This window comes from Octopus bimaculoides, chromosome 19 (genome assembly GCF_046866305.1).
Source record: "Octopus bimaculoides isolate indiv1 chromosome 19, ASM4686630v1, whole genome shotgun sequence".
In the NCBI taxonomy this organism is placed as follows: domain Eukaryota; kingdom Metazoa; phylum Mollusca; class Cephalopoda; order Octopoda; family Octopodidae; genus Octopus; species Octopus bimaculoides.
This window is the reverse complement of record NC_142946.1, coordinates 49,028,707-49,039,966: the sequence shown is the minus strand read 5'-3', so window position 1 is coordinate 49,039,966 and position 11,260 is coordinate 49,028,707. Positions and strand designations below refer to the sequence as shown.

Sequence of the window (11,260 nt, the reverse complement as noted above, 5' to 3'; positions counted from 1 at the left end):
TTGTTGGTTCTCTCAAAAAGAAATCATTATATACAGCATAGCTTGGATAAGGGACAGATGAAGAGGAGTTTGCTTCTCATAGAAGAATGTATGTGTGTGTGTGTGTGTGTGTGTGTGTGTCTGGTTTTCTGGACAGCTATTAAAGATTCCGATCCTAATTAATTGCATCCAATACTGAAAACCCACCTGCTTTATCAGATAAAATATAACTCTTGTAACTACAAGAAAGGAACTTGATTTTATTCATCAATTTAGTTTTTATACTATCATTATTACTGTTTGAAGGTGCTGGTGTGACTGTCTGGTTAAGAAGTTTGCTTGCCAACCACATGGTTCCAGGTTCAGTCCCACTGCATGGTGCCCAGAGCAAGTGTCTTCTACTAAAGCCTCAGGCCAACCAAAGCCTCGTGAGCAAATTTGGTATACGGAAACTGAAAGAAGCCCACCATGTGTGTGTGTGTGTGTGTGTGAGTGTGTGTGTTTTCATGTCTGTCCACTTGACAACCAGTGTTGGTGTATTTACATCCCTGTAACTTAGCAATTTGGTAAATAAGTACAAAGCTTTAAAAATAAGTACTGGGGTCTATTCATTCAACTAAAAAATTCCTCAAAGTGTAGCCCCAGCATGGCCACAGTCTAATGACTGAAACAAGTAAAAGATTTATCAGCCAATATATTTTATTACTTACATTTTTACCATGTCCTTTACCTTACTCATCCAATTTCAATCTCATTTATTCGATATTAAAAACAATTCTTTTTTAATAAGATAATCAAAGAAACAGTTTTGAAACTTGATCTTAGATTTTCTGTTGTATATTTTTATCTTTTATGTTTCTTATTTTCCTATCCTTTGCGCTGTTCATTTTAATTCCAATTTGTAGCAGAAGTTATGTGTTTTTTAGTTTTCTTCTTCTTTTACTTCTTAATTTATTTTAATCTTAAATTCTTTTCCTCTTTTCCTGAGATTCTTATAATTTATTTCTCTTTTGCTTCCTCATACATTTATGGTTTTCTAAACTATCCTCTTCCTTTCCTCTCTCCCTCCTTTCTCTACCTCTCTCTCTGTGTCTCTCTCTGTAAATATATATATTATGTGGTGAGGCTTCAACAAACACCCAATCAGCCAAGAGACTAAAGATAATGTTATATAATGGTTTTTATTATAACATTATTTACATACATTATATATATATATATATATATATATATATATATATATATATATATATATACACACATATATATATATATATATATATATATATATATACATGTATATATACACACACACATATATATATACATGCATACATACACATATATATGCATACACACACACACACATGAGGTCTGATCAATAAGTATCCAGACTGTTGCCATAGTAACGAAGCTAAAGCATGCAAAGTGAAGCTGCTTGGTGGCACAGATTGACCTTGAACTCTGCTGTGCATGCACACTAAGTGTTAACGTCCTAGCTCTCTTCTGTTGTTTACAGTAGTGCTTGGAAGTAAGGTGTGATTGTCACATTGACCATGATCGAGGAAGTCGAGCAGAGAATCTGCATCAAATTTTGCCAAAAGCTTGTCAATACCTGCTGAGAGGCCTATGCACAGTTTTCAAAAAGTTTCCATTTTTCTTGAGACAAGGAGATCTTGTGTAACTGAAACCCAAGTGTATTTTTTTTTCTAGCAGGCTAAGCAATCATGTGTAAGCTCTCTTGCTGAGTACTGAGACCAGTTGATATATATTTTCGTCTTACAGGGGGGAAATTGTATTTTAACAGTTAATACAAGACACAGACCAAACAATACCAACACCTGTGAGAAAACTCTCCTCTCCTCTCTCGCTTTCTCATATTTTCCAGAGAAGGTAGTTGGAGGAAACACCTGGTAATGTTTTGGTTACATATATAATACTTATATTATTTTCATTATAAGAATGAATATGTATGCGAAGATGAGTGCTTTTTCATTAATAATTCTAACAGTATTTGAGATACGAGAGGAAACAATATTGTATAAAATAGAGAATACACCGTTAGATACGTTTCAAATTAAGTCATCATTTACTTTCCATGTTATTTTATTGTTTTATATTCCTTATTTACAGTGAGGAAAAAGAAATCGATATCATATCTTGAAATGAAAACAAATGGCTCGAGGACAAGAATTGTACAACAGTGTTGACAACAACAATAAGTTTTGCAATTTAAAGTACATTCATTAATCAATACATAAAAAGAGAGAAGAAAAAAAAAACAAGAGCAATAGAGAGAAAAGAAAGGAAAGAAAGAAAGCAACAAATAAATTCTAAATGCAAGATTAAGAGATGATTGCAAAGATATATCAATTAACTTAGCGATCATTTCTGATATGACAATCTGAGTGCTGAACATATAGACATACAAACGTGTATCTAGATATATGTGTGCATGCGTATATATACATGTGTATATACATATACACGCAAACAATAAACACATACTGTATCTTTATATACATGCATGTACATACGCATATATATACATACATACACACACACATATATATATATATATATATATATATATTACAAATTAAAAGGGTAAAGATTTATCACTTAATTATGTTTATAAATATATATATATATATATATATATATATATATATATATATATTTGTATATTGAAACATGTGTTGGTCTATGTAAGGTGGTATATAAATTAAAGATTTAAAAGTAATGCTATGCAACCTCGCAGTAATCCTTATTACTAATATCGTTAATATATATATATGGCCGAAATAGGATTAATGTAATATAATATAATATAAAGCTGAAGCAAATTAACACCAAATATACAGTGTGTGTGTTTTTATTGGCTAAACTGGCAATATGACCATCCCCAAGTGCAACAACAACATATATATATATATATATAGAGAGAGAGAGAGAGAGAGATATGTGTGTATATATGTATATATATATATATATATATTTACACACAATACACCCTAGTGTTAGCTATTGATTTGGGAGATATGAGATCGATATCAAAATATGGATAGAGCACTATAATCAATCAGAATGCATTATCGATAATGTCATATGCTGAAGAATGGCCCAAACGTGTAAACAAAAAGCAGAGACAGATGTCGGAATAACATGAAAACATCTGGTGAGAGATAATCATGGACTTTAAAATGCCTACTTTTTGATTAGAGTTGGTCTCACTTCAAAGGTAAAAAAAACATTAAAAAAAAAAACGAATGAAAAGAAAAGCAATGCTTTATTGATTTTGTTTTGTCGTTTTATATTTTCAGCTGGTTGCTTTGCTTCTTAACGAAAAAAGAAAGCGATTAAATGGTATTTTTCGAGCACTAAAAGAGAAATAAAGAGAAAAAAAAAAAAGAAGAAATTAAACTAAGAAATTAATAAAACTACGATCTGAACTATATAACAGGGATCTGTAACTTATTTTTGGAATGGTGCACTTTCGATTTTGTTTTTCCGTTTGCCCATGACCTGCATTTATCAATTTAAGTGTCCGGAGAAAAATGTCACAATTTTAGCTAGGAAAAAAGTCACTGGAAAAAAAGGTTGGCGATTTTGGGGTCGATTTGCTCGACTTTTAAGGCGGTGCTCTAGCATGGCCGCAGTCAAATGACTGAAACAAGTAAAGGAGTATAAAAGAGTATGACAAAGAGGAATATTCCAGCCGACGACATGAAGAAACTCTATCAGTCTTGAAGTTCTCCCTTCAAGTGACACACAAATTACAGAAGCGTTCTTGTAGCTGCTTGTAAACTTTTATTCTTTGACTTTACTCTGCAATATGTAGCATACATATTGGGAGGTAAACATGTAAAATAATTTATTATACACCGATATTATTGTTACATGATGAAGGCTGTGAAAAGGTCGTAATCCTACGGATATCAAGTGGTGAAACATATTCACACCTCATACCGCCTGACTTTCTAGGCTCTCCTCTCCCTCCTCTCTCTCTCCTCTCCCTCCCCTCTCTCTCCTCTCCCTCCCTCCCCTCTCTCTATATATTAGGTCATCCCATAAATGATGCGTTTTTTATACTTTTTTTTTCAAAATTAAGATGAACAAAGTTCTTTTTAAATCTAAAAATATACTCTCCTTCATTTTCTACAATGCTCTTCCATCTATCTAGTAGACTCGGAAGTCCCCTCTTTCAAAATTCGCTTGTCCATGACAAACAATACTCCTCCATTACTGTTCAGACCTTGTCTACAGAATTCCTATTTTTTCCATCCAAATGATTTTGAAAACTGCGGAATAAATGATAATCAGATGGGGCAATGTCCGGCGAATATGGTGCTGCAGCCTTTAGAATGTCATCCTTGCTGTTATCCTGATGGAAGAATACCTTTCGATTTGAAACCAAAGATGGTCGTTTTTCTACTAGTGCAGGTGTCGATGAATGGCTGAATGACCAAATGTTTGAGAAACACTGTTTTAATAATTTCCAATGTTATTTGAATTAGCATGAAAAATATTGTTATTGTGTTTTAAGGTTGTTTTTTTTTTCTAGAGATTTATTTTTCTACAATATTTATCAGTTTTGAAATTTGAATATATTTTACCAATTTACAGACATATGACGATGGAATGCCAGGTAGAAAAAACAAACAAACAAACAAAAATGGATGAATTTATCTGACGAGCCAGATAGCTCCCTTCAGAGATAATCTGGGACCAAAGAACGACCACTACAACATCAGCAAGAACTACGGTAACATGATTGATCGCTGCTGTTGTGAAATCTGTCAAAGCCAAGCAAAAATACTCCAGTGAAAATAAAACAAAATCTTGATGACAATTACATCAACTTTAATGTCTGATCACGCAGACCCTTTTAAAATCCCAAGAATGCATTTCTTTCTTTTTTTTTGTATATTTATATTATTTTAAGCATTTTATTTGTCTTTTTGCTTTTTGTTGTTCTTTTTTACATGGTTTTTCGCCTAATAGACTGGAAAGACACTTATTGAAATGAAATGCAGCTTCAGGCTAGAAATTAATGCAGACTGCGGAATAAAACCATTTCCTTTGACTTGACATGAGTAATCACATAATCAAAAGATAAGAAGTCCTAGCATTGTTATTCAGTATTCTATTTTCTACCATTGTCCATTTCGTTTCAGGCTCCCTCCATCTAATAATAAATCAATTGGTTTACGTTCACTATTCATGCTTTTGATTATTCCCGTACCATTACACGGACATTAGAACACGACAATTTCGTTTAAGGAACCTCGAAAAGAGATAAAGGAAATGATGGAGGAGGAGGAGAAGGAGGAGTCACTGAAGAGGGGAAACAATGTAAGCGTGTGTGTGTGTGTGTGTGTGTGTGTGTGTATTTACCTGAATGTGTATATGCATGACTGTGCATGTGTGACTTTGCTAGTTAATCTGCAAGAAGAGGCAGTGGCAATAATTATCTGTCCAGTAAATGACTGTGGATTAACATGCAGGAAACTACCTACATGTTACACACACACACACATTTATATATGGATGTGTATGGACGTGTATGCATGTCCATGTATGTATGCACCTACATATGTGTGTGTGTGTATGTATGTATTTATATGTGTGTATATGTATAAGTGTGTGTATATATAAATGATATATATATCTTACAATATAGTACAATATACTATTATATTATGTAATATTATTATATTATATAAATTCCACCCACAAGGCACTGGTCAATCAAGACACTTTTCCAGCAAACATTTTAGCCACACAAACATTAGTGAAATTTTCACAACCATGGACACCGCCCCTATGGATGCTCTCTTGATAGCATTTGGTGATCTTGATCATTGATCTTCTAGGATTCCTCTGCTCAGCATCAATGTAAAAAGCACCATTGGCTCAGTTGAGCTCTTCTGCTACCCCTTCACAATCTGCCATGCTGCAATCCCATGACTTTGCTGTGTCCCTGGCAGGGTGGCTGGACAGGTGCTATAACTTGCCAAAGGGCAACTGGTAACTAAGTGTACAATCATCTGTGAGGTATTTTCAAGATACCCACATACCCAAGTTAATTAATAATTTACTTAAAATATTTTTTCATTAGTTAATTGTTCATAGCAGTCTTTAAATAAAATGTGACTTTCTCCTAAATAAAATTCTGACTGTTTTCTGTGACTATTTTCTTCCATGCACCTGTCTCACAAACTCGCTATTGCATCCCTCTGCTTTTGTATTACTATTACAGTGGCTTGTTTTACTCCTCTGTTGGATAACAGCCTCCTTTCATCCCATCAGCTTTAATGGCTTTGAAAAGGCCTATGGGCACCGATCCTCCTCCTCTAACTAAGCCATTAAAATGATATAAAAAAAACCCGAAAAGGATGAAGCAAAAACACAACTCCTGTATATATGTAAAAGTGTGTCATGTACGTAATATGAGTTTATAAATGTGAAGTGGATGTTCTTGTTTCTCAGATTTCATGTGAAGAGATAATGTGTATATATGGATGTATATAGGACTTGGTTTGTTTAATAAATATTCCGTGTGACTGTACTTTATTGTGTGACTCTCTCTTTCTCTCTCTCTCTCTCTCACACACACACAAATACCAAATGTCTCAATCAATATCCTCGACCCAGAAACTCAGATGTGTTTCAGATCACTTTTTGCAATCAAATACGTTCTGCTTTGAAAAATAAAAAGTAGTGATTTTTTTTTGTTTTTAGTGTGTGTTTGATTAGTTATTCATTTATTTATATATTTCTTCCTCTTCTTCTTCTTCTTCTTCTTCTTCTTAATACTATTATTATTATTATTATTATTATTATTATTATTATTATTATTATTATTCTAGAAGTGCACTTCAAGTTATAATTATACAGAAATAACAGGATGGTCAAGGCTGGAAGTTCTATGATCATAGGTCTCCTCAATCATAAGTGATGTGAGGGTAAACGACAACAACAACAACAACAACAACAACAAAAACTGGAACAAACCTCAAGAGGTCATCTGTTCTGTTTGCTTTGTCATCATAGTAGAAGTGATGGTAGTGGTGGTCTTAGAGGTAGGGGTGGTAGCGGCACAGAATTGATGTCTTCTTGAGATCTGTCAGCTCAACTCTTTATTGTTTGTACATCATATAGTACCAAACAAAAAAAAACAAAAAAAAAAAAATCACAAACTATTCAGACTCTCATCCAGGTTGTACAAACTGATATTCAATAAGACAGATGCTGCTGGATGTGAATTATGACAGTGAAAATATATCAAAGATGACACAGGAAGAGCAGGGATATTTTCATTCTGATCAGGCTAAAATTATGAGATGTGTGATTACTACAGTGTTGTATCTTATTTATCCTTTTTAATCTTTGTGTTTTTTGTTATCTTTTTGGACAAATAGATATTTGTATAGACGTATGGACATCTGATATACAGAGGAAAAAGAAGTATTCTTAGGGCATCCATCCATCCAGCCAGCCAGCCAGCCAGCCATCCAAGTCAACCAGCCAGCCAGCCAAGTCAACCAGCCAGCCAGCCAAGTCAACCAGCCAGCCAGCCAAGTCAACCAGCCAGCCAGCCAAGTCAACCAGCCAGCCAGCCAAGTCAACCAGCCAGCCACCTAACCAACCAACCACCTAACCAGCTAGCCAGTCAGCTGAAAAAGGGTTAAATGTATGTATGTATGTAGGGAGGGAGGGAGGGAGAAGCAGATTATAGATATAGATAAAAACTATAAAGAAAGCGAGGAGCAATATCTAATGTTTCTTTTCCCCGTCTTTTTGCAGAATTTGGTTATAATCTCTGAAGTTCGAAAAGGTATAAGATAAGGGAAATAACTCATGTATGAGCTAGTTGAATATTTGTTGTAATGGGAAAACGACGTAGTAGGAGAGGTACAAGGTAGAGAAAAAGGAAGAGGAGAGTGAGAAAGAGATTGAGATTTATTGAAACATGATTACAGGTAATCCCTCGACTATCGCGGGTGTTACGTTCCACCCCCGCGATAAGTGAAAATCCGCGAAGTAGAAACTACTGCACAGTATATATATTTTTTAATAATTTTTATATATTTATTTTATTTTAAATGCAAAACAACACCACAGAGGAATCAACGTAAGCTTAAATAATAAACCGCGATAATTGAACCGCGATGGGTGAACCGCGATGGGTGAACCGCGATGGGTGAACCACAATACGGCGAGGGATTACAGTATAAGGTATACATAGGTACTTTCATATAAATGTTTTTAGTTTTTTTTTTAAGCTAAAACAATGTAAGTTATAAATTATAAGACACAACACAAGTCAATGGTTTGTACTTTTATCTTATACTTCAATATTTCAGAATTAGGATCTCTTCTTCGGGAAATCTTTGGAGTTATGGTGTTATGAGTTGACTTTTTTATGTATATACACATACATACACAAACACACACCCACACATATTTTATGCCACATACACTTTTGTACATGCAAGTGTGTGTGTGTGTGATGACAGTAAACTCAGTAATGAACATGTCCAGTTCTTATTAATGAACAGCAAAGTGTAAATGACTTTGCAGCTTATTTGACGGTCTGCAGATTTTACCATAAATATTACAAAAAATGTCTCTTCCCAGTTATATGCTATGCAAAATCATCACTATTGGCAGACCTGAACCCAGATACCTTTTCTGGGAGCACTTGCCAAACCAAACCTGCAATCTCAAACCTTGCAAGCCCTTCATACCACTTTCTCCTTTCTATTGGAGAAATACATTTCATAAATCTGATTGTGTTTCTCCTGTATTAGGTTAGTTCAGTAAATAATATTTCTCCAATTGTTTCTTGTTTGTCATGTTCTTCTCTTTCGTCATCACTTCCCTTACGCAACTGTTCAACTAGATAATATACGAGTTATTTCCCTTACCCTATAAATAAGTTTCAAAACTTTTAAAATTATAAACTAATTAGCTGACACTGGTGCCGTCAATAACGAGACTAATTGTAGTATTTTATATATAAATAAGGTAGATAATTATCACACATATAAACATTCACATACTTCCCATGTACACGTACACGAAACACCGATTTTTTCACCCGTTCCTTCCTTATTCTTCTATCACCCCTTCCTTATTCATCTATCACCCCTTCCTTTCTCTCATTGCTATTACTTTCTCTTACTCCCTCTCAGTCAGGACTATTAATCTCACTACTTCTCCTTCACTGAATTACTATTTTCTCTCCTCCTCCGCGGCCGGCGTGATTCTGGACAAATATATATTTATACAAATAAACTTCTAATATAAAGATAAAATTTTTTTCCAAAAAATTTCATCAGTGGCTAGCATATTAAAAATATCTTTTAATTGTTTATATACAAATATACAAAAACAATACACTCATTATTATATTAGATTCTTTGTAAAAAAAAAAGAAAGAAAAGAAAATATATTAAACAAAAAACACTAAGTTGCATCATACCTTTTTTTAAATTTTTTATTCCCTCTCACTTTTCTCCAATATCTGTCATAAGCTTCTATATATACCCAGAAAGTAACTAATCAGTAATTCGATAATTCTACGGATCAGTAAAACATGACATATACCTGTTCTGAGAAATCAGTAAAATCTATTTTTAAACCAGTACCGAATTCGTTTATCTAGTTTCTTCCACTGAGCAATCACCCAAATCCTCGCAGTTGAGCGTGTGCGTGCGTTGTTTTAGAAATTTATTAAAAATCTTCAATCTATTTATTTATATAGGTGCAGGCATGGCTGGATAGCTTAAGGGTAAAAAAAAAAAAATTAATAAATAAAGGGGGCATTTTGGGGTGGGTACAAAAGGAAGTTATCATCGTTATATGAGAACAGTATTTCATTCATTTGTTTACAATCATTCTGAATGAAAAGCGAAAGATTGCGAAATGTTCTGAGACGGCTATCAAATCAACCACAGCACTTGACTGGAAGTTTGTTTTAGAAACCCCGGAAGGTTGAAATACGAAGTTGGCTTTGGCGGGATTTGAACTTAGAACGTAAATGAATGTAACTAAATACCTCAGGTACTTCAAGTAGAACACCAACATACTCAAGCTCCAGAAGCTAAGAAAACTGTTGGTAATCTGTATCAATTAAAGCGATAAATGGTGAAGTCATTTATGGAAAAGGTGAGAAGAGGAAGAGGCAATTGACAAAATCCATATATAAAGAAAATAGTGCTCGACACTGCTGTTGGTGGTGATAGAGCTGGTCAGTTCCACTCAGGGTGTATATATATTTCATCACCACTGCTCTGTCTTTGGAGAAAAAGAACAAAAAAAAAACCCCCAAAAAACCCGCGAGTTGATTTTTTGCGAGGAGTGAAAAATCTAACGTTTCGGAGAGCTGTCTTTCCTCAGATAGAAAGAATGAAGAAGTTGGAGGTTGTGTGGTTGTAAATTACACGCCGGTCTTGGATGAGCATTAACCAAAAATTATCATTGCTATATGAAAAAATATTTCGTTCATTTGTTTACAATCATTATTGCTATCACAATATTGTCTTCATTTGTTTAAAATTCTTACAGTTAAGGCATCACCATGGTCAATGGACAGGCGAATGAGAGAATGGAGATGGTGAAAAAGTGATGTGGAGTGATCGGCGAGGAATGAGAAAGGAGAATAAAGATTGCGGGAATAGTGTTGGCAATGAGTTATTTTAGAGGCAGTATAGAAAGTGAGTACGGTAAAAATATGTTGTAAGAATAATAAAGGAAGCTGGAATGAGAGTGGGTGATGGTGGCGAAGTCATTTACGGGACAGGTGAGAAGATGAGGAGGCAATGGACAAAAGCCATATATAAAGAAAATAGTGCTCGACACTGCTGTTGGTGGTGATAGAGCTGGTCAGTTCTACTCAGTGTGTATATATTTATTTCATCACCACTGCTTCTGTGCTTTCCTTTTTGTTGTTGTTACTACTGTTGTCGTAGTTGACATTGTTTTTGTTTTCCGTACTTCTTTCGCTTTTCTTTTATCTCTCTAAGGAATTATTTCTTCTTTGGTTTACTTTCTCCGTTTTCGTTTTAAATTTCTTTTTGTTCTTGTATCGAGAGAAAGATAAATAGATAGATAGATAGATAGAGAGAGAGAGAGTGAAAGAGAGAGAGAACTTAGGATTTCACACGGCGTATTCCATATTTCTTTAAAACTCTTATTTTCGAAATCTGAGGATGCGCAGCTGAAAGATAGGTATAGGACAATGCCATCCAGTCCCCCCTCATCATTGGAGACG

At 34.3% G+C, this 11,260-nt stretch overlaps 1 protein-coding gene across 1 annotated transcript in view; it reads right to left on the bottom strand.

Moving 5' to 3' along the window:
- The window catches only part of LOC106878096 (sulfotransferase 1C4), a 62,356-nt gene that overhangs the window by 23,472 nt on the left and 27,624 nt on the right, over window positions 1-11,260 (bottom strand). The window lies entirely within an intron of this gene.